This window comes from Callospermophilus lateralis, chromosome 17, assembly GCF_048772815.1.
Source record: "Callospermophilus lateralis isolate mCalLat2 chromosome 17, mCalLat2.hap1, whole genome shotgun sequence".
Classification (NCBI taxonomy): Eukaryota; Metazoa; Chordata; class Mammalia; order Rodentia; family Sciuridae; genus Callospermophilus; species Callospermophilus lateralis.
The window spans coordinates 38,693,979-38,718,362 of NC_135321.1; positions in this window are offsets into that span (position 1 = coordinate 38,693,979).

Consider the following 24,384-nt stretch of genomic DNA (forward strand, 5'->3'; position numbering starts at 1 on the left):
ACTTAAAGGTCCTATAGACATTTGTATTTTTAATGTTCTGAGCTACCCTTTCCTCCCCAAGCCCTATTACTCCTACAGGCTTCTCTATCTCAGTACCTGGTGCTACCATTCAGACTTTCACCAAAGCCAGGATACTGAAAGTGGTCTTAACTTCTTCCTCTCCCTCATTTTCTACATCTAATCTAATTAACCACCATGTCCAGTGATACTACCTCCTGTCACATGAATTCATCAACTTTTCTTCTTTTCCATTGCCACTATAAGAGTGCAGGTTTCTGTGATCACCAATCAGGCTTACTTTGAACATTACTTAATGGGGACACACTTTCAGGATACTTCATCTCCAATCTAGTTTCCAAATTATCCTTCCAAAGGGCAAATCTGATCTAGTTAATTCCCTTGTTTGAACCCTCTTTTTCTTAAAGCAGAGTCCCAAACTCTTGCCAGATGGATTTAGTTTAGATTCATCTTTTATCACAACTCAACCTGATGTTCAGTGCTTGGGCTTTTAAAAATGTCAGCTTCTTCAAAGCATCATGCTTTCTCTTACTTTGGGGTCATTGTATAAACTCTCCCCCTCCCTGGAATGTACCTTTCCTACACAGCTCAAGCCAATCCTAGTTGCCTTTCAGGATTCCAGCTCTGCCTCTTCCTGAAGCCTTCCCAAATCCTCAGAAGTAGCTTCTCTAGCCCAGGCTGTTGCCTGAAACATTATGCCTGGCTGAGACTTGCTGGCCCTCTTACAATTCCCATTTGCTTCTTTACCTTGGTAGAAGAACCCCATATATTTAGTTGGCACATGGTTTGTTACAGTAAAGTACTCTATTGATATGTGGCCATGTGTCTAGATTCCAGCCTATGGCATATAATTGGAAGTATAACATGTGACTTCTGAAAAGTGTCTTAAAAGGGAAAGAGTATGCTTTCTTTTTTTACTTTTGATATTGGCCAGAAAGCACAGTCTGGGATGGCTGAGAGCCATCTCTAGGCACAAAGAAGTAGTAGTGTTGAGAATGGAGCAACAAGGTAGCGAAACCCATAGTCTTGATGATTATAAAGTCTACATAGTAGCCTGGGGCTATCTACCTGTTCTCTTGTGTAAAAGAAAGAAACTTTAATCTTATTTGACTTTAATCTTATTGAAGCCATGGAGTACTTTTGATGAACATAACCTGACTAATGAAACTCTGTTGCCATTATCAGTTGTGTATGTTCTTCCCTGTGTTAAGATCCTTGAAGGCAGGTGTCTTATTCAAGGATAAGACATTCTGGCCAAAGATTTTATGTTCAAAAATATTTGTTCAATGAATAGATCAACCTGGTACATATATGGAGACAGACTGATTTGGTGTGCCATATTTTATTCTTTAGCAGCCCCCTACTCCCTTCTTTTTGCAGTGTTGGAGCTGGAACTCAGGCCTTACACATAAATGAATGTGGTATCATTGAGTTAAATCCCCAGTTTAACCCCCATTTTTTTCTCTCTTAAAATTTTTATTGTACGTATTTATTGGGTATAATGTGATATTCCAATATATGAATACAATGTGGAATGATCAAATTAGGCTAATCAATATTTCTACATTTTCATCACCTCAAAAGTTTGTCATTCCTTTTTAAAATGCTTTTGACAAAGTCCTACATGCATGAAATATAATTTGCTCCCTTTCATTCTCCAGTGTTTCTTTTTTCTTTTCCCTTCATTCACACCTACCTCCACCCCAATTCTTCTTCCTCTACTTGTCTTCCTTCTATTTATTCATTGTTTAATTGGTGCTTTATAGATATACATAAAGGTGGAATTCACTTTGGTATCATATCTGTACATAGTGTAATTTTGTCAAATTCATTCTGCATGTTCTCCTTTTCCCTGTCCCTCTTTCCTCCCTCTCAATATTCCACTACTCCACTGATCTTCCCTCTATTTTTCTGGGATCAACCCTGCACCCCTACTATCCCCAGCCTATGCCCTCCTGCTCTCCCTGCCCACCCACTTTGCTCGGACTTCCACATATGAGAGAAAACATCCCACCCGTGTCTTTCTGAGTTTGGCTTATTTCAGTTAGAATGATGGTCTCTATTTCCATCTATTTAACAGCAAATAACATCATTTTATTCTTCATAACTGGGTAGAACCCCACTGTGTATATATACAACAATTTATTTATTCATTCATTGATGGTCATTTAGGCTGGTTGCATAACTTAGCTATTGTGAATTGTGCTGCTAAAACATTGGTATGCATGTATCACTCATTTTAGATCAATACCAAGGATAAATACCAAGGAGTAAGATAGCTGGATCATTTGGTGATTGAGAAATCTCCACACTGCTTTCCAAAATGGTTATACTAATTTGCAGTCCCACTGACAATGTATGTTGTGCCTTTTCCCCAACATTCTAGCCAGCATTCATTATTACTTGTATTCTTGATGATTGTCAAGAATCAATTGTCATTCTAACTGGAGTGAGATGGAATCTCAGTGTAGTTTTGATTTGTATTTCCCTGATTGTCAGAGATGTTGAATATTTTTTCATATATATATCCACTTCAATTTTTAATACAGCAGTTAATTTGGTTGAGGGGAGAGCGCTGTTATTGTAGACAGTTAACCTCTGAATTCTCCATCTCCCAGAGTCAGCTTTTTAAAATCTTATCTTTGATGGGGTTCCCCTCACCACGTCCAAGAATACCCCACCATAAGCCCACCCTGGCTGTGCTTGTCTGGACAGCTGCTGCTCTGGCCTTCAAGGCCACCTGTAGCCATTGGGCAGGTAAGTTTTCTGCTGCAGTTTTTCCCATGATGCTTTTCCCATGATGGACCAACCCAGCCCCTTTCATAAGGCCTAAAACACAGTCAGTACTATTAGCTTTAGCAATAAACAAGAACTAAGTAAAGTCTTGCTGATGTTGACAAAACCCCAAACCAGTCTATTTTTAATAATAAAATGAAATCATTCAGAATGATGAAATTTTCAAATTTAAACAAAAGTTTAAAGTCTAATTTTTATCCATTCATTTGTCTCAATAGTCTTATGGGTTGATTGTGGGGCAACATAGAGTCCAACTGCAGTTTATAATATATTTATAAAATAGTTTCTATAATGGACCACAAGCAAATCTGCCTAAATTTCACTGCAGAGGGAGACACGAGTTTTGTTATTCTGGATAGGAAGCAACCAGCTCTTAGTTCCAGAAGACAGATATCTTATTTTCCAAGACTGTTAACTCACTATATGAACATCCAGGAAAAGGTAGTCTGAAACAAAAAGATGAGTAAGCTTCCTGCTTGCATGGCCTGCAGAATTGCAAGAGACTGTGGAGAACTGTTTCCCTATGGAAGGCCCAAGGCCGCAGCTATTGTGTCCCTTAAGAACACCCTTGAACATTTAAGAAGCTGTCTTGAGCCCAGTGTGTTGTCAGTGTTGCATTCCTGTAAAACCTGAGACTCCAGAGGCTGAGATAGATCAAGGCCACTTGGGCAACTCAGACCTCTATCAAAACAAAAAATAGAAAGGATTTGGGATGGAGATCAGTGGTAGAATGCCTGTGAGTTCAATCCCCAGTACTGAGAGAGAGGGAGGGAGGGAGGGAGAAAAAAAAAAAAGAAGAAAGAGAAAAAGAAACAGCTGTCTTGACTAATGAATGTTAGGTGTAGCAAATAGTGGGGTTTGGTGGTTTGCACTATTCCTTTAGACCTAGCAGCACTTGGGAAGCTAAGGCAGAAGAATCTGTTGAATCCAGGAATTCAAGATCAACCTGGGCAATGTAGTGAAAGCCTGTTTCAAATAGAAACAGAGTAGCAAGAACACTTTTAGAATGTACTCCTGGAAAACTACCATAAAAGTATAATCTTCAAGGAAGAAGGAAGTGTTTCATCAGGAAATTGTTAGATTGCTAGCCAAGGACCAAGGACTATGAGTAGCTTTGGGAACCACATTTATGCCCTGTAGTGTAATATCATAAACTGAAAGTCTGCACTGGGCATTTATTTGTTGGTACCACAACCACAATTGATGATAACCAGAAATTCTTTGCAGATAAAGAAAATCATTCTGTAATCTGTGTCCTCAAATGACCGAGAAAGCAATTCTGGGGTTCCAAATATTCACAGAAACTTTTCTATTTGGAGAAGCTGACACCTGTTTCACAGCTTGTTATTTCCTTTTTCTTACTTACCATTTTGGCTTTGCATGCATTCAAAATGTTCTATATTTAGTGTAAATTTCCCCATTTGAGACTGGATTATATTATTGAGGATTTTTAACTCTTGCCAAGTAAAGTAGCTTTACCTTCAGTACCTTATTTAGGATAGGAATATCAAAACACTCATATTTTGTAGTTGTTTATTGGCTTTTTTTTTTTTTTTGGTGGTGGTGGTGGTGGTTTTTCTGTTGTTTTTAAATGTGTGCTGAGGATTGAACCCAGTGTCTTGTACATGCCAAGCACACACTCTGCCACTGAGCTACACCCCTAGACCATTTTACGGTATTTTTCATTTTTTTTCTGGGACAGAATGATATAACATAGAAGGACACATATTTTAAAAGAAAGAGAAAAGCTGACCTGAATTGAAGAAATTAAGTTCTGAATTTTAGTCAATTTTTAGGTGATGGGAATTTAAATTATATGTTCTTCCATTTGCCAATTAGAAAATGTCATATACAGGTATGTATATGTGTGCAATATGCATTTACTATTTTGTAATATTAAAATACATGACCCACAGTAGCTATTTTGAAAATGAAAATTCGTTTCAGTGATCAAAACAAGGTCCCTATTTAGTTGCAACTGATTGTGCAGTTTTATACAAATGAAGTTCTCTAATTTATTGACTTAAATTAAATTTAAGTTTTCATGTGTTAAATTTTCTTAGAATGTGGAATCTTCTTCTATGGCCATTTTGGATGTGAAGCCAGGTGTTGCAGGGATTGCTATCTGGTGGCAGAGCAAGACTGGCTGCCATTGCCAAGAGCGTTCATAAAGTAGCGTTCCCTTGGTCACGTTCACTGTCTTGTTTCTTTTTTTTTTTTTCCTACATTTTTTATTGGTGCATTATAGTTGTACGTTATGATAGGATTTGTTGTTACATATCTGTACATGCATACTATAGTACAGTATAATTTGGCCAATATCACTCCCCAGCACTCCCCCCTCCCTCCCCTCCACCCACTCCTTGGTCCCTCTCCATTGCTCTACTGACATCCCTTTGATTTTCATGAGATCCCCACCACCACCTTTCTTTTAAGTTCACTGTTTTAATTCCTTGAATTCTCAGAAAGCTCTTTCACCAAACACTGAGCTCTATCACCCGTATAAACTGAGGTGTGTATGCACGTGCGTATGCATTCTGATGAATGTGTAATGTTTACCTCTTTATTAATTTACAGAAAGCAACACCCCTATGTAGATCAGAATGCTGGGGTCAGCAGATCAGTCCTTTGCCTTCTTGCAGGCAAACTACAAAGGAAGCCAAATGCTAATCTAAATGTTTAGAAAATGTAAAGGAGGATTTCTGACTTGAATCTTTAATGGTACTGAGCTATCTCAGTTCATGGAAGAAGACACAGAGAGAATAAACAATTTGTGGGTAAACTAACGATTGAAAATGTGTCTGAAAAGTTTACAGATATCTAATCCTACAATCTAGAGTTGTCTGAACAAGAAACCGGAAAGTGATCTTAATTTAGAAAGGAAAAATCAAAATATGTGAAGCCTGGTTTTTGAGAGAGCCTGATTAAACACAAGGAGACTTCGTTTTAAACCTGTACAACTTGTTTCCAAGGAACTGGAGCTTGGTAGCACTGTTTAAGAAGAGGAGTTCCTAAATCCAGACTGAGGCCAAATGGGCACGTGGAGTCTGCACCCTTGTGTCCTGATACCATCCCATTGACATCAACCTTGATATGAAATTCAGACCTCTCTGAAGCTTCCTCACTAAAAAAAATAAAAAAATAAAAAATAACCATACCTAGTATTTTTGACAATTTCATGATTTGAGATTCTGGTGCCAGATGTTAAAATCATAAATATTTCTCTAAGTTATCCACCCTCCTCAACAAAAAATCCCTTTTATATTAAAGAGTATTCTTTCCTAAAAAGGGATCTCTTGGTACAGATCTTGAGGACAGCTTTATTCCTCTAATTTACAATGATTTAAATAAACATGACTGAAACATATCTTAAAAGTCAATAAGGTTCAGCTCAGGAATTTCTGTATAAAACTATTTTGATCAATACTCTGGACAAGTAAAACCAAGTCATTTTTCTGGCTGGATAGAAAATAATAATCCCTAAGTTTTCCTTAATCAGAAACATGTATAAAAATTAATATAAATCACATTTTTAGGAAAAAAGCAAAATTGATTGGTCCAGCTGTGAGCCTATAATCCTAGCTACTTGGGTAGCTGAGCCAGGAGAATCTTGAGTTCAAGGTCAGCCTGGGTAATTTAGCAAGATCCTGTCTCAAACTAAAAAGGCCTGGGTATGCAACTCAGTGCAGAGCACTTGCATAGCATGCACAAGTTCCTGGGTTCAAAAATAAATGAATGAATGAAGAAAAAAAGAAAAGAAGAGAGAGAAAGAAAATTAAATAAGAAATTTAACTGCACCATTAAAACTGGTTATGGTCCAGACTGCATTATCATATCTAAATACATTTACAAAATGATACTATACATTTTGAACTTTCTTTTGAAAAAGTGTAAAAAGTTTATTATATAAAAAACATAAAGGACATTCAACTTCCCAGGATGTTAGAGGAGGATGGTGACCGAAATCGTGCCACAGAAGCCTAAGCTTTGGTCCTTGAAAGGATATATTTCTCTTTTGTCCTTTTATCTTTGCTGTCTTTAAAGAAATGAAACGAGGGATTGAATCAAGCATCTCAGGGCATTTCAGGTGATGAGGGTTTATCCCAGGAAACTCAAGAATGTCAAGAAGCAGACAACACCATGCCACTTACTAACCCCTGTAGCCCCATGGACCTAGAATGTCCTTGCATTTGGGGTCCAAGGAAGCAGCTCATCCCTTAGTAGCCTCACCCACCCCTCCTGTTCTCAGGTATATACTCAGTTTCTGCTTCCAGCACCTGCGGCAACTCCAGCTGCTTCTACCCTTGCCTAAACTTCTCTCTATCCTTCCGTGGCTTCTGCTTATGGATTTACAGGCATCTCCCTGAGAAGTTTTCAGGTCTTGCTGTTGACAATTGCCTTTTCTCTGCGTGGATCTATTTCTTCACAGTGCTGCTGGAAAGGAGTCTTAGTCCAGGACACCTCATAAATGAATCCCCTCTGCTTCTATATGAGGGAAACTCATTTGGCTACTGTTTCAAGAAGAGGAGGGTGTTAACTGGCAGACCTAGCTTTGTATTAGTGCCATGTCAGATGGGCCATCAGAGGCAGGGTAAGGGCACCCTGCAGGAGTGGAATTTTAGTTGAACATGACATTTTGCTTTTCTTGTGCTTTTTATGCTTCTTATGAGATGAATTGTTCTCTTTTCTATTAAAGTTAAACCTGTAGTCTCGAGTTTCCCAATGTGTAACAAAAACCTGTTTACTGTAAACTAAAACTTAAATTTCACAATGTGTGATCTGATGTAGCCATTTTTTTTCTTGCTATCATTTTTTAAAAAAAAATATTTGTTCTAATTAGTTATACATGACAGCAGAATGAATTTCAACTCATTGTATACAAATGGAGCACAACTTTTCACTTCTCTGGTTGTACATGATGCAGAGTTGCACCATTTGTGCAATCATACATGTACCTAGAGTAATGATGTCTGTCTCATTTCACCATCTTACCTACCCCCATACCCCCTCCCCATTATGGATCAGCATCCACTTATCAGAGAGAACATTTTTGGGATTCACTTACTTCACTTAGCATGATATTCCCCAACTCCATCTATTTACCTGCAAATACCATAATTTTACTCTCTTTTAATGCTGAGTAATATTCCATTGTGTATATATACTACAGTGTCTTTATCCATTCGTCTATCAAAGAGCATCTAGTTTCACTATAGTGAATTGAGTTTCTATGAACATTGATGTAGCTGCATCACTATAGTATTTTGATTTTAAGTCCTTTGGGCATAAACAGAGGAGTGGGATAACTGGGTGGTTTCATTCCAAGTTTTCTAAGGAATCTCCATACTGCTTTCCAGAGTGGTTGTACCAGTTTGCAGTCCCACCAGCAAAGAATGAGTGTGCCTTTTCCCCCACCTTCTCACCAACACTTATTGTTGCTTGTATTCTTGATAATTGCCATCATGACTGGAGTGAAATGAAATTGCCATTTTCAGTTACAAAATCATATGACTAAAATATAGCCATTATGAGCTCCTCTACACATATAACATATGTCCATTTTGGGAGCAGAAATGCAGACTTTGATATCTATGCCACAACCCCCAATTAGACACTCCCTTTGTCCTAAATCTTCCAGTCACAATGTGGATAGTGTCCTCAACAAACCAATCATAACTATAGCCCTTCCCTTTCCCTGCCCCAATTTTAAAATAGCCAATCACCTAGATTGTAAGCCTTTTGTGAGAAGATGCCTCAAATAGGACCAAAAGAAGAAAATGCAGATCATTCCACAACACTGGTATCAGGATCTGGGCTTGAAGAAAAACAGATAGAAAGGGTCTGGAAGTTTCTGTTCATAGTAATCTATCTGCTCCCTATGTAGGAACAACAGTCCTATGCTCATGTGTGGAGATGAGAAGACAATTGGTATGCTTTGAAGTTCTATTGTAAAACAACTAGGAATCTGTGACCAAAGAAATAGAAACAGCAAGTTAAAATACTGAAAGAGGTTGATAGAAATTGGGTATATTTTCAGACATTAGTTGGCATGAGTGTGGGTGATAGGGAGAGGAGGGTATTCAGATAAGCAGGGGTTAGAATATGATTTTGACACACATTTCTGAGTTCTGATTCCATTTTTTTTTTAAATCTTCAGTTCAGTTTTCCAAGTAGATTTTCCACTAAAAGAAATTTTGGGGTGGTGGGGGGCAGGGGTGCTGGGAAGTGAATATAGGTCCTATACATATGAAGCATGTGCTCTACCACTGAACTGTACACCTTTACTCTCAAACAGATATCTCTAATAATAAAAGCTAAAATCAGCTTTCTGTATCAAATTAGTCTTGTTTGAGCCAGACTGTTGTGACATACTGTTTCCTTCTGGGTCTAACCACCTCTGGATGAACAGAAAATTGGGGTTTTGGAAGTGTACAGTGGAGGTCCAAAGCCTGGAGTAGTTCTGAGTAACTCTGAGACCTTTCTTGACCTCCCCACTTCCCTACAATTCCAAGGACATGAAAATACTGAATAAAAATCTTTTTCAAAATGGAAATAAAGAATAGAGTAAGATTTGGTGTTATAGTCTCATTTTGCTGCTTATAATAAATGGGTAGTTCCATTTAGATTAAATTTTTGTTAATTTATTGGGCAAACATTTCAAAGATGATTAGTTTTTATTTGGGAGTGATTTGTGATTGGCAGCTTTCCACATTTTTTCTGTCTCAGTCTTTGTTTTCAAGCAATAGTTAGCCATAAAACATACCCATTTGGGGATGGGATTTCATATAGAGGATTATAAAACCATACAAAAACTATTTAAACAAGAGGACTTTAAAAAAATAGACCAAGGGCTGGGGATGTGGCTCAAGCGGTAGCGCACTTGCCTGGCATGTGTGTGACCCGGGTTCGATCCTCAGCACCACATACAAAGATGTTGTGTCCGCTGATAACTAAAAAATAAATAAAATTCTTAAAAAAAAATTTAAAAAAATAGACCAAACTATAAATTTAATTTGTAGCCCCCCATTTTTTTTTTTTTTTGTATTGGGAATTGAACCCAGGAACACTTAACTGAGCCACATCCCCAACCATTGAAATTTTTTGAGACAGTATCTCACTAAGTTGCCTAGGGCCTTGTTAAATTTGCTGAGGCTGGCTGTGAACTTTGGATCCTCCTGCCTCAGCCTCCTGAGTTGCTGGGCTTACAGGTGTGCACCACAGCACCAGCCTCCAACTGGCTATTTTTGAGAAAACTATTGTAGTTTTAGTGTGATAATAGATGACCCTGGGTTTTTAAGGTGCTACAACCTCCATGTGATCATCACAATCCAGAATCGTTTTTCAGCTTTATAGAACCAGCAACTTGATTATGAATGCCCCAGAGATATTTTGTCTCCAGTAGAAAAGATTCTTATTGTTCAAATTCAATTAGCATTGTAATTGATTCATTTTTAGGGTGGGAACTTCTTTTCCAGTGTTAATAATATTCATGACTAATATGTAGTAAGAAGTTATCCCAATTTGGGGGATAATAATGAGATACTATTGTTGTAGTTTCCGTGGGTCAGGGATTCAGGTAGAGTGGAGGAGATGCCTTGTCTCTGCTTCCCAGTGGCTGGTGTCTCACCTGGGAGATTTGAAGGGTGAGGGCTAGAATTGCTGAAAGTTCATTCTCTCTTACATCTGGTAGTTGATGCTACGCATTGTCTGAGACCTTAGCTGGGCCCTTGGTTGGAACATTGATAAATGACCTTTTGATGTGCGTGGGCTTCTTCACATCATCATCATATCATTCTAAAACTACCACTCTGGGCAACTGAATTATTTATCAGATCATTTAATTTTTATGTCTCAACAAATAAAGTCGATATTTTTTTATAGCTTTCACAGATAAAGTAGGTCCATAATTTGCCATCTGGAAGAGAAATACAATCATCCCTTGGTATCCTCAGGGGATTGATTCCAGGACCTCTTGTGAATACCAAACTACACAGAGATTCATGATGGTATAGTATGTGCATATATCATTTAATTTAAAGGACTTGAACCTTTATATTAAAGCCTTTATGTCAACCTACACACATCCTTAAAAATTGTTTAAATTTTCTCCACATTACCTATAACACCTAATATAGTGCAAGTGATATGTAAATAAATAGTAATTGTACTATTTTTTTAGGACAAAAAGACACCCCCCACAAAAGTCTGTATGGACTTAATACAGACACAAATTATTTTTCCTGAGTATTTTTGGTCCACAGTGGGTTGAATCCACGGATGTCAAACCTACAGATACAGAGGGCTTATTGTACAGGACCTAAGTACCAATGCTACACCTCCTCTCCATGTTGGGTATAGTGCATGTCATAAAATTCAATCATAACCTCAGTTTTTTCAAAGTGGAGTTTTGGGTAACTGTTATCAATTTTCAGGGTTTAGCAAACAACCTGAAACTTATTGGACTGGGGATAGCTCATCAGTGGTACAGCACTTGCATGAGGCTGTGGAATCAGTCACCACCATTTAAAAAAAAGAAGAAGAAGAAGAAGAAGAAGGAGAAGGAGAAGAAGAAAAGAAAAAAGAAACTGTCTGCTTTTCCTGTTAAGGAGGATTAATTTTGTTAGGCTTGATTCTAAATCACATGAATTTCCCGGCTTAAGAAGACAGTACTTCATGAACCCAGATCCTGTCTGGATCCATCCACATAAGCTTCCTTAGCTTGCTTTATAAAGTATCTTGATATATATTATTGAGCTATCTCCCATGTTAGTTTATTACAATTTTATCATTAAGTTAGCTGAATTAATTTATTATAGATAATTATTTAGCAAAATATCTACATTAAATTCCCAAATGTATTGGTAAAATAATATTTTCCAGAAAATGTACCCTGGTCCTCTTGAAGGACATTAATTTGCTTGTTGGAGCTTAGAATACAATGTCCAGAAGTATGGTACCCTGGAGTGCTGAGTTCTTTGGACTTAGGGAGATTGTAATGGCCACAGAAGCAAGGTCTTCCCAAATTTCTGGCCTCCTGTCTCCTGCCCTTTCTCCCCCAAATTGATTCATTGAAAAACAAAACCCCTCTCTTCTAAGGCAGATCATAGAAACTAGAACTCCTCTTCCTTGAAGTAAGCCATAAAATCTAGAAAGTTCCCTCTCTGACCCTCTCCACCTCCCTTCAAAACCCTCCTGTGTCTTGTTTCATTGCCATGAGGAAGGAATACTATACAAAAATGCCAAGAAGAATATGAACAATCAGACCTGGCTAGATTTCCCTCTCTGCCCATCACTTTTAGATCATGCCCTTTTATCTAATCACATCTCTAATATGGGTTCCATCCTTCATCAAAACTAAGCATAAAAAAGATTTTCCCTGGATCTTTAGGTCTGCACTTTTTTAGGGCTCCCATGTCACATAAAACTTTGATGAATAAATGTGTTATGCTTTTCTCTTGCTAACCTGTCCTTTGTTATAGGAGTATGAGCTGGGACCCTTAGGTTGGGTGAGAAAAGGAAACACCTCTCTGTGCCTATGTCCTCACCCACTCAGTTTTAGAAAAGCTTTTTGTAGGTTAGCCATTTTCTTTTCAGCAGTCTGGACTTATATATTGTGATGAATTTTAAGACTTTAATTTTTAAAGGTTAACATTATTTCTCTATTCCAGGGAGCCAGACAACGTTGATTGCTGGAAAAATGCACACCCACACCCACACTTTATTTTAGAGACAATGTTCTGTTATTCCTTGCTCTGAGCATGACACACTTCTGATTGCTCCACTAAATTTTCAAATTGATGTCTTTTTTCTTCTAGTGAAATGAATCTGAACTGTATTCTGTCCTAGGTAAAACCCTATTCAGCTTTTTTTTTTAGTTGTAGTTGGATACAATATCTTTAATTAATTAATTTATTTTTATGTGATACTGAGGATCGAACCCAGGTCCTCACCTGTGCTAGGTGAGTGCTCTACCGTTGAGCCACAACCCCAGCACCCCCATCCTACTTTATAAGATGCTGTTCTCCTATTGTACTTACTGGAGTTCATCTGTAACAATAAGTAAGGCATTGATTTATGTAAGGAAATCTTTGCAATTCTGAGAAGTTTCCAGTTATGACAGTAACTATGTTTTATATTCTGTTGCTTAAAATGAAATCCTTGAAGATTTTAAGTTTTTCTAAGCATTTTTATAAACCAGATATAGCTAAATGCATTCATTTGTTCTACAAAAAAAGAAGAAAAAGAGAGAGAATAAGAATTGATGTTTTAAACTTCATTGGAGTTGTTATAAGAATTATTTTTATTTTTATTATATTACACTTTATTATTGTACATATAGTTAAATTAAAATATGCAAGGTGTTTAATATCGGCCCTGGTACATATTAAGCTCTTCTGGTAGCTATTTCTTACTGTTCCATCATTATTATGAAATGACCCCTGAGAGCCAAATGTCCAAGTTCGCACATGTTGTCATAGCCAGCTAGGTTTGGAGTTCAGATCAACTGATTACTGTTCTCACGCTTTCCACCTTATCACAATCATTTATATCAGCTTCTGGGACAAGTCCCAGCTCCACCTAATAGGGCAAATTATAAGTCATGGAACAGGAGCACCAATCCTGTCTAAGCAGAGCAGAGGGCTCCTGGCTTGCTCTGCCACAGGGACAGAGGAAAGCCACAAGTGGAAAAGACCAGAATTAGTCCCGAATTTGAATCGTATGGCTTGTGGGTACCAGAACCCTTTCTCCCAGTAGTCTGGGACAGCTCTCAGGGTTACTTGGAGGGGTGACTTACAGAATTGCAGATTCTACCCAGAGGAAGACCCAGGGAGCACAATGTGGAGTAATAATGCTTTGTTCAAAGTTCATTCCAGCGAGTACAGAGGACCCCGAAACCAGGAGTTTTTTGACAAAGATTTGTCCTTTCTAAGTTACCACCTTCTTTCTGGTAGCACATCCTCTAGTTCACCAGGCAAATCCTGTGAATTCTGGTTTTTACCACCCATGTTTCAAAATTTCATAGAGGTGACCTGGGACATGGATGGAATTGAAGATTTTGATTTGATTAGAAAGTGGTAAAACCCAACAGATGTAGCACAAGTATTCTAAAGCAATTAGCTGGGACGGCCAGAGCTATGAATGGAAAGTCATTATGCAAATATAGGACATTAAATGTTTGTCTTGCTTGCATGGGTAATATCAGGTCCTGTTTTAGACCCAAAGGAAAGGAGGATAGATGCAAAATGTTTTCTTTCAGCACAATTTACCCCATTTTGACCCAGCTGTCCCCCACTAAATCAGCCAGCTTTTGCTTAACAACGAAGACCTGCCTGTGATTTCTGATGTGAAGGGTGTTCATCTTGTATTCTGGTCTGGCTTCCTTTCAGAGTCTCCTTTCTCAACATGGCAGGTTTTTCCCCCTAGTAAGTTTTCAGGGTTAAGAAGACTCAAGAAAATAAGCAAGGAAAATAATGTTTCAAAAGTTTGGTCCTTTTCCCACACGGTTCCCTTCTCATCAGGTGTGACACCTGTTTGTAGAGACAAAGGGTGTCTGTTCTGGCTTGTCGCCTCACAATTCAGGTTGTGATAAATGATGTTTATTCCTCCTTCTTCTCAGTCTTTTCTCCCCAGAACCCTTGGATACATAGTGTTACCTTGCCAGAGAACTGCCTTGCCAGATGGGGAAAGAAATAGGAACTGTAACTCATTAGTCCAGCAATTACCTGAATGAAAAATCCCAAGGGAAATAAGCAGCGCTTGTTTTCCAGAAGGTTCAGGGTAGAAAAATGCTGTTGTGATGTTTCTGAATATTCCCCATAAAATCCATGAAGAACTGCACCAAGTTGGGAGGCATATGGAGAGGAAGGCTTTGGAAGGAAAGAGGAAAGAGGAATGTCAAGAGGAAGCTGAGCAAGAAAGTGCAAATCTTGTATACAGGATCAGGGTTTGGGATGTTAGTCTTGCCACTTATTTGCAATGTGAACTTGCCTCAGTTTCCTCTCGGGAGCGGGAGATAACGCCATCTTTGTTCTCTTCAAGTTTGATTACAACAAATGGAACTCCTAGTAATATTAAGTTTCAAGAGCCATATACTAGAGAGGGTCCAGGTGTGGTCACACTGTATCAGTAGGAAGCAGCTTTCTCCCCCCCCCCCCCGTGTGTGTGTGTGTGTGTGTGTGTGTGTGTGTGTTGGTGCTAGAGATTGAACACAGGGCCGTGTGTGTATTAAACCTGTGTTCTACCACTGAACTATATCTACCTAGACCCATCCTAGCCCAACACTGCTCTCTTCTTGCTTTTCAAACATGCAGCCCTATTTCTCCTAAAACGATCCCTCCCCCAAAAGTACTTTCTGGTGACTGAGTTTCCCAGATGCAATGTTTCTTCTTCCTGAGTGCACCCCGGTGAATCCATTCTCACTATCCAGTACCCATTTATTACCTTCCATGCTGACAGCATCTTCTGGTCACTTGTTCTGTTCTCAGAGATGTTCACAGCCCTTTGTGTCCAATCCTCAGTTGCATTTAGAAAACCTGAAAAAAAGTTTTGGGGTAAACACTATATTAGTGCCACTTAGATTCTGCTATTGACATTTTACTTTATCACACCTTTCTATTTAGTCATCCTCTATTGGTTCATCAAGTCACCTTATATTCTAGACACAGTTCAAAACAAATTGAAAGCACCAGAACGCTTACCCTTTCAGCATACAGATAATTATTTTCATTATCTTTCACTTTTCCTTTAGGTAAAAATGAAATGGACAAATATTAAGTGTACGTTTGCTGTTTTTTTTTTTTTTGACAAATGCATACAACCATGTAGTTTAAATCCCTGTTGAGCTATTATTGTGGATTGGATATGAAATGTCCACCAAAGACTCATGTGCTGAAGGTTTGGTCCCCAATGCAGTAATGTTCAAGGTAATTGGAAGTAATTGGAAATATGAGGCTCTGACTTCATCTATGGATTAATGCATTGATGGATCAATCATTTGATGGCATTATTGGGAGGTGGTAGAGCCTGCAGAAGGGGGTGCCTAGTTGGCTGTGGGTCTTCCTTGGGATCCATCTAAGTCATATTATATTCAGAGTTTTTGAAAACCCCAGGTTGGGCCACAACTATCATCTGTAGATGATCAGAGGAGATGCAGGATTAGAAACTTTCCCCTCATTTCTTTCCTTTTTAAATATCCCTGTAAGCATAGTGAGTAACCAAAGTGGCCATTTGATTTACAGAAAGGTCTGGATATTTCCTAGTTTAATTTGTTCCCTTTCAGAGCAATATTCCAAGAACAGATAGAAGCTGTTGGAGAGTGGGTGGAAGCGGAAGGTACTTAGAAATGTTCTGTTACATTTTTCAAACAAAGTCATTGACGACAATACAGAGAAAATGAGATTCATAGAAATGTATTGGGGAAGAATTACATTAAGTGTCTCATAAATTTAATGGCTATTGTTTTGAACTACCTGATAGATTTTCTGGTATAGAGATTGCCGTGAGGCTGAATTTCTTGTTTCAATGAGAGTCGTGATTAGCATTCAGATAGCTCCCAGGCACCTCTGAGAGTGAAATAAAAACATTGCTCTGGAAAGTCAGTTATGGTGAAGCTCTCCACTTATGCATTTATTATCCTCACCCATGTTGAATTTTTATTATTTTAACTATTTCAAGTGATTATCTTATGAGCAAAATTGATGAAATCATGGGTGTATATGCTATGTTTGCAATTTGTGATTTTTTTTTTGTATTGTTCCCCTTACTTTTGTTGGGTTATAAACATAATACAACCTGATTTTTGACAATCATTTGTTTTCTCTCTTTTTTCATTTTTGTGGTGCTGGATATTGAACCTAGGGTTTCAACATGGTAAGTACCAGCTTTACCACCGAGCTACATCCCAGCCCTGTTAGTTTTCAATTACAGGGTTTTAAAAATTATAATAGCTTAAATAATTTATTTATAAATAAATATGCTATAGTTTGAATGTATCCCCCAAAAGTTCATTTGTTGAAAACTTAATCTCTAAATGCATATATTAACGAATTTTGACATGGGCCTTTGAGAGGTGATTAGGGTTAGATGAGTTCATGAAGGTGGGGATCTCCATGATGGCATTACTGACTTTATAAGAAGAAGAGAGAACCTGGGCTAGAATTACTGTTCTGTCTTGCTGTGTGACATTCACCATTTTTTGATGCAGCAAGAAGGCCCTCACCAGAAGCCAGCATTATGTTCTTGGACTTTACAGTCTCCAGAACACTGAGCTAAATAAACTTCTAATCTTTATAAAGTATCCAGTCTGTGGTATTCAGTCATAGCAACATTAGATGGACTAAGACAAAATAATATAATGATATCTGAACTATATAGGGAAATATATCACATTAAATTTCTTATCTAGTGTCATTTACTAGCTAATATTTATGTTCACATTTTAAATAAATGACTTCAGTTTTTTTTTTTTTTTTTTTTTTTTTTTGTGGTGTTGGGGGTTGAACACAGGGCTTTGTGCATGCAAGGCAAGCACTCTACCAACTGAGCTATATCCCCAGCTCCTGATAGCCTTTCAAAAGAAACTTTTAACAGGAACTAGAGGATCAGCTATTTTTCATTGGCATACTTCTCTTTATAGTTTAATAAAGGAATTATAAATCTCCAGCCAAATACAATGATTTTTGCCATAATTAGCTTCTTACTCTGAATGGTCCAAGTGATAGTTTACTCAGAGTCTTTAAAAAATACCATGATGAGTCAGTCATAAATTCCTGGTGAACACACTATTTCTTTGCTATAGAAGAGTGTCGTATTAGTTTGAGAGGGCTGCTATAACAAAGTGTCCCAGGCTGAGCAGCTTAAACAACAATATGAATTGCCTCACAGTTCTGTCTGGAGACTGGAACTCCAAGTCAAAGTATCAGCTCTGGTGACTCCTTCTGAGGGCTCCAAGAGAATTTCTATTCCACGCTTCCCTCTTGAGTTGTCTTTGTGTTCATGTGCTTTACCCTTATACATGTCTCCAGCATCTCCCTTTTATGATGACACCAATCACATTAGGCTAGGGCCCAACCCCATGACCTCATTTAACTCAATCACCTTTGCAAAGGCCCACTTTCCAAATCAGATCACACTCTGAGGCACTGGAATTAAGACTTTATCATATGTATTATGGAAGGACACAATCTAAATGGTCATGAGTGTCATTTTCTAAACTTTCTACAAACTCTCACAGAGCCCAGTATCTAGGAGTACAGTTGGTAAATGATATGGTAGGTATAAGCTTAACTGTTTAAGAAATTGCTGAAGTGTTTTCGGGAGGGCTGTATACCCACTCGTGTTGCCCCAAATAGCGAATGAGGGTTCTCATTCCTCTATATTGTCACCAACATTTGGCAGGGTCAGTCTTTTTTTTTTTTTTCCTGGTACTGGGGGCTGAACCAAGGGGCACTCTATCATTTAGCTATATCCACAGGCCTTTCTATATTTTATTTTTCAGACAGATATTACTAATCGCCACGGCTGGCCTCTAACTTGTGATTCCTCTGCCTCAGCTTCTGGGAATATAGGCGAGGGTTACCATGTCCACGTGGCCCCTTTTTTAGATCATTGCCATTTGAACAGCTATGGAATAGTAACTTCTAGTGGATTTAGTTTACATTCCATGAGTGATGAGGCTGAGCATCTTTCCGTGTGCTGTTTGGTCATTCGTTTAGAAGAGTTTATGTTTCTTAGACAAAGATCCTGAGTTTGTGTCAAAATTTATTAATTTGCTAGGGTCAAAGGAACGGAGAAGGGGGGATTAAGTAGGAAAGAGAACGATTCTATAAATAACTAATCTCTTTAAAGTTAAAAGAATTTGCAGTTTTAGTTCCCATCATGACTCTAACTGTAGTTATAAAAAGCCTGGCAGGGTGGCTAGGCTTGCTGATGACCAGTCAAGAAAGCAAAACCATCCTTAAGCAAATGTCGAACTGATCAGTGGAACAATACTTTCCTCTGCGAAGGGAGGTGTTGATTAGGTCACTTGACAGGAAAGAGGGAAAAGTGGTAAAGCCAGAGCAGAGGCACAGCACCAAGGAAGGCAGAATTTTAAAGAGGTTATTATTGCCTGTTGCTATTTTAGTCTAAGAAAGCAGGTCTTCCATTTCTTTTTTTAGGAGAGGTGGGTGGTGCTGGTGAGTGAACTCAGAGGCACTTGGCCACTCCACATCTTCAGCCCTATTTGGTATTTTATTTTAGAGACAGGGTCTCATTGAGTTGCTTAGTGCCTCACTCTTGCTGAAGCTGGCTTTGAATTTGCCATCCTCCTGCCTCAGCCTCCCAAGCTGCTGGGATTACAGGCGTGAGCCAGGACGCCTGACCCAGTTCTTCCATTTCTTTAGGGGCTACTCTTTGCCTTTATAACATTATAGAGCACAAGTCAGTTGAATTGTTTTTGTTTTGTTTTGTTTTTGGTACCGGGGATTGAACCCAGGGCACCTTAACCACTGAGCCATATTTCCAGCCTACCCCCTTTTTAAAAATATATTTTATTTAGAGACAGGGTCTCGCTGTGTTGCTTAGGGCCTTGATAAGTTGCTGAGGTTGGCTTTGAACTCCTGATCCTCCTGCTTCAGTCTTCTGAGCTGCTGGGATTACAGGTATGGGCCACTGAGCAACAGTTCAGTTGAACTGTTTTGCATAATAAAGTTAAGGTAGGTGGAGTTTCTATGGACTGTCTGAGGAAGGCTCCCTCCAAATTCAGAATGGCCTGGAGGAAGGAGGGTGGCTGAACTCCTGAAGAAACAGCCAAAGGAGATTTAAGAACAGACCTGACGAAATTCTCAAGTTTTTAGAAATGCTGCCTGTGATTACCTTTGTTGACTCCAAATTTCAGTAAATTCTGCTATACTGCACATACTTTATATGAGTGTGAGTCTGTTTGTGTTTGTGTGTGTAAACCAAGGACAAGGAGCTGAATTTGACATTTAGGCTGGTACACAAGAGGTAATAGATAGCTGATGAGTCCAACCAGAGCAGGACCAGTGAGCCCATGAGAAGATAAGTCCATGGAGTGTGCAGACAGCTTTATAGAACATTAGACCTACAAGTTGTGGGCAGGAGGGTTTCAGATAATTTTGTTTGAGTCAACAGAGTGATACTTGTTGACACTGGAATTTTATGATTATTGTGCCCTTATAGTTTTTTTTTTTTGGACCAGGGATTGAACTCAGGGGCACTCAACCACTGAGCCACATCCCCAGCCCTTTTTATATTTTATTTAGAGACAGGGTCTCCCTGAGTTGCTTAGTTCCTTGCTTTTGCTGAGGTTGGCTTTGAACTTGCGATCCTCCTGCCTCAGCCTCCCAAGCCTCTGAGAGTATAGTATTCACCATTGTGCCTGGCGGCCCTCAGAGATTTATGTTGAGGTCAATTATTAATGAAACAAATATTTCAATGGAAAACATTAAGATTCATATTAGTGAAGGTATAGTGCTCCTGGGATCTATTCCCAGTACAGAAAGAGGGAGAGAGATAGAGAAAGAGAGAGGAAGAGAGACAGGCAGACAAAGGGGAAGAAAGGAAGGAAGGAAGTTAGTTCAGTTTATTCAAGTTTTTTATTCATTTTAAAATTAGAACATTTGTTGTTTGCTAGTGAATTATAGGCATTTCTTATATATTTGGAAAATTAATATTTTGTCTGATACATGGTTGGCAAATATTTTATCCCATTCCATTGGTTGCTTTTGTACTTTTTGTTGTGCAAAAGCTTTTTAGTTTGATTTTATCTGGCTTGACTATTTTTGCTTTTGCTATTTGAGTTTTTACTGCCATACCTATGAGGCTCACTAGAGAGTCCTGATATATATTTGAGTTTGTGGCAAAATACTACAAATTGAACCATGCTGACAGACATTGGAATTCAGTTGCAGCCAGAGTAGAGTAACCTCATTAATATTCCAGGCATTCATAAAGGACATACTTAGGAGTGAGGGTCATATAATAAAGCAAGTCCTATTCTATCTAGTCTACTCTGAAAACTCAAAAAGCAAGCCTTGTCAAAATCTACTGGGTAGCCTGAGGTTGAAATTTGAATCCTGCAGGTAATGTCTCAAGCTTTCCTCAGATCTCTTCAAAAAAGCCCATGTAACTTCAAGGTGATCAGTTATAATTAACAGTCAAATAGAACAACTTAACATTATTTAGAATGAGATATTCAGAATATATAAAATGTGTTTCCAACAAGTCCATTGAAGAATAAAAAATTACTGGACATATGAAAGAATAGGAAAATGTGAATGATAGTTAAAAGTAGGTAATTAAATAGATACTGAAAAAGTCTAGACATTAGATTTGACAAACACCTTAAAATCTGTTTGAATATATTCGGGGACTTGAAAATATGGTCTTAATGAATAAACAGAGAAATGGAAAGTATAATAAAGACCAAATGAAAATTCTAGAATGGGAAGGCACAATAACTGAAATAAAAAATTCACTCAATAGGGTTAATAGATTAAACCTGGAGGAAAGAAGGGCAACAAATATATAGTTTTCTGGGTTGGGGTTGTGGTTCAGCGGTAGAGTACTTGCCTAGCACGTGGGAGGCCCTGGGTTCAGTCCTCAGCATCACATAAAAATAAATAAGTAAAATAAAGATATTGTGTCCATCTACAACTAAAAAATAAATATTAAAAATGTATATTATATATGATATATATAATGATATACATATTATATGTATATATTATATATGTATATTATATATATTCTACTGCTGCATAGAGTTGCTGGGCAAGAAATTACCACATATTTAGTGACTATAACGGTCACTTTGAATTGTCAACTTGATTGGATTAAGATATGGTAAAGATTAAGAGAATTATGGGTGTGTCAATGAGGGTGTGTCTAGGAATTGGCACGTGGGATAGCCAACTGAAATGAAGATCCTCCTAAGTGTTGGCAGCACTGATCAATATAGGATGATGGCTTGGATGGAATGAAAGTTGGAAGAACAAGGAAGCAGCAGATGTAAGCTCAATTTTTCTTGCACAGGTTCTTGATTGCTACTGCGATCATCTGAGGATATAGGACTTTCACTTCTTCACTCTTCCAAAACGGACTCTGTCAGTGATTCTCCAGAAGCCTTTGGTCTCCAACTAGGGTAGCACCGTTGATCCCTTTTGTTCTGGGGCTTCAGCCTCTTGGACTGCACAGCTACTGGTTCTTCCAGCTCTCCAGCCTGCAGGTGGCCATTGTGGACTATCCAGTTTCTGGTCTTGTCAGCCAACTAATAAGTCCCTTTTTTATAATTATATTTCCTGTTGATTCTGTTCCTTTAGAGAACTCTGACTAATACAGAGGCTTAGAGGAATACCTATTTCATTTTTTTAAAATATTTTTTTAGTTGTGTATGAACTCAATGCTTTATTTGTTTTTATGTGGTGCTCGGATGGAACTCAGTGCCTCACACTTGCGAGGCAAGTGCTCTACCACTGAGCCACACCTCAAGCCCTACCATTTCATTATTTCATAGTCACTGTAGACCAGAAGTCCCTGCATAATGTAGCTGAATTCTCTACTCATGATTTCACAAGACTACAATCAAGTGATGGACTCTCTCAATATAACAGTACGGTGATGAGAACCTTTGCTAATGATGCTTGATAATTCCTTATAACTTGGAATTTCATATATAAACTTGGTTTACCTTAGAAAATGTAGGCCTTTCTGTAGTTTTTCTTTTCTTTTTCTTTTAAGGTACTGGGGATTTAACCCAGGCTTAGTGCATACTAAGTTAGCATTCTAACACGGAGTTATAGCCTCAGCTGTCCCTGTAATTTTTATTAGGAATTATAATTATCCAGTAAAATTTCAAATCACTGTTACCTCTGTTGATGTGATGAATAGCAAACACTGCCAGCAACAATCTGGAGAAATTTTTGTCTACTCTGAAAGCTGAATCTCAAAGAAAATAGTCAGATGGAACTCCTACTCCAGATAGCAATCTACAATAATATCTGGAGACATTTTAAATTTAGCTTTTACAAAGAGGATGACATTATTATTATTGTTATTACTTTGCAGTGATGGGGATTGAATCTAGAGCCTCACACATGTTAATTGACAGGATTTTTGAGATTGAAGAACCACAATTGCCTCATCATGCATTAGTATGTAATCATATATTATATATCCAAACATGTGCCTCTTCCACCGGTATCCAAGAGTTTGTTGTCCTCCTGCCTCCTGTGGTCAGTGTCTGCTTATCTTCAAAGTATGGTTGGAGGAGCAGCAGCTCTGTTGTCCCCTACAGGTGACTCATGCACATGTTTCAGTTTGGGAAGTCCTGCTTGTAATTCTGGGGAAAAGAGAAATTGGATTCATGCACCGTCCTGAGTCATCCACTTGATGTCTGCTGTCTAACTGCTTCCACGTCTGCCATGGGCCACTGTTCACTTTCCTGCTGGTAACCCCCTATAATTCCTGAACCACAGTCTCCTGTTTCTTCCATATCAGTAATATTTCATTTAATTTCCCTGAAGTCTAATATGAAAAGCACCAAAGTGTAAAACCATCAAAGGAGGTTTGCAAACCACTTTGCAAAACCCCTTAAATCTTAATCCCCTCTCCAAGGAGGGTCTTCTTGAAATCTCTCCTTGCTTCAGGAAGCCCTGACAGGGCAGTCATTTGACTCCAGGTTGTCTGCCCTGCTTAGCCATTCTACCTTGTATTATAAAGTTTCTTACTCATCACAAAGTTCATGGCCAACCCATCCATATTAAAATATTAACAAGAAAAAACATGTTAATATTTTAATATTACGTGTATTAATATTATATTTAATTTATGTGTATGTGACACAGGAGCCTTCAGAAATGAAGATACAAAGAAACAGAAAATAAGGATTTTTTATGATAAGTTTGAAGAAGAAGTAGACAGTTGTGGAGAGATATGATTAAAGGGAAAAAGGGAATAATTTAATGGCAATAAATTGGGTAGCCTAGGAAGACCGGGCTGTTCATATTATTCTGGGTCCCTGGATGACATTTCTTCCTCATGGCACATGAGGGTCTTGTCACCTACTTCAGAGGAGGGCAGGGAATTCTTTCATGGCCTGTTTCAGGGAAGAACAGCAAGAGCAGGTCAGAGTGTCCCTCATGCTTCTGTTCTTCCCTCAAATGCCAAGGTGCCCTGTTTTGGAATGGTGCATCCTGAATCCCATCGCCATCTTGAGCAACTTGTGAGATGTGGTATTATTCCTCAGCAGATGTCCCAAGTCTGACTTAGTTAGTCTTCAGCAACACCAGCACTGAGTGAAACTGGAAGGTTGAAATTTGAGCAGCTTAAAGTAAGGTGTCTGTGTAACCCTGACCCCACAGGACTGTTCATTATGGGCTTTGCCACTTTAAGTCTGTGGTTTCCAGGCCAGTGTTGGACAGAAATGGCTCTTCAGCCTTCCTGAACTTCTAATGGATAGCTAGGAGTCCATTGGAAGTTAGCTAGAATCAATTAATCCCCACCCCCTCTCCCCCCCACACACAGAGTATGCTTCCAAGGACAAATACAGATTTTCACAGATGTCACAGT